We start from the raw sequence: 330 nt of genomic DNA on the forward strand, positions 1-330 counted from the left end.
CAAATCATCTTCAACAAAACCTCCACCACCTACCACTGGTGAGAGAAGAACCTATTCAGTAAATAGTGCTGGGAAAACTGGCTGACCACATGCAGAAGATTGAAACAGGACCCCTATGTATCCCCATGCACAAAGGTTAACTCCAAATGGATCAGAGACCTAAATGTAAAACCTTATACCATAAGAACCTTAGAAAATGAAGGAAATACCCTCATGGAAATTGGAACTGGCATTCAATTCCTGAACAAAACCCGAAATCCACAGGTTATAAGAGAGAAGATAGACAAGTGGGACCTTCTTAAACTGACAAGCTTCTGCAAAGCCAAAGAA

This window comes from Carlito syrichta, unplaced genomic scaffold (assembly GCF_000164805.1).
Source record: "Carlito syrichta isolate Samal-C Ts95f unplaced genomic scaffold, Tarsius_syrichta-2.0.1 Scaffold302079, whole genome shotgun sequence".
In the NCBI taxonomy this organism is placed as follows: Eukaryota; Metazoa; Chordata; class Mammalia; order Primates; family Tarsiidae; genus Carlito; species Carlito syrichta.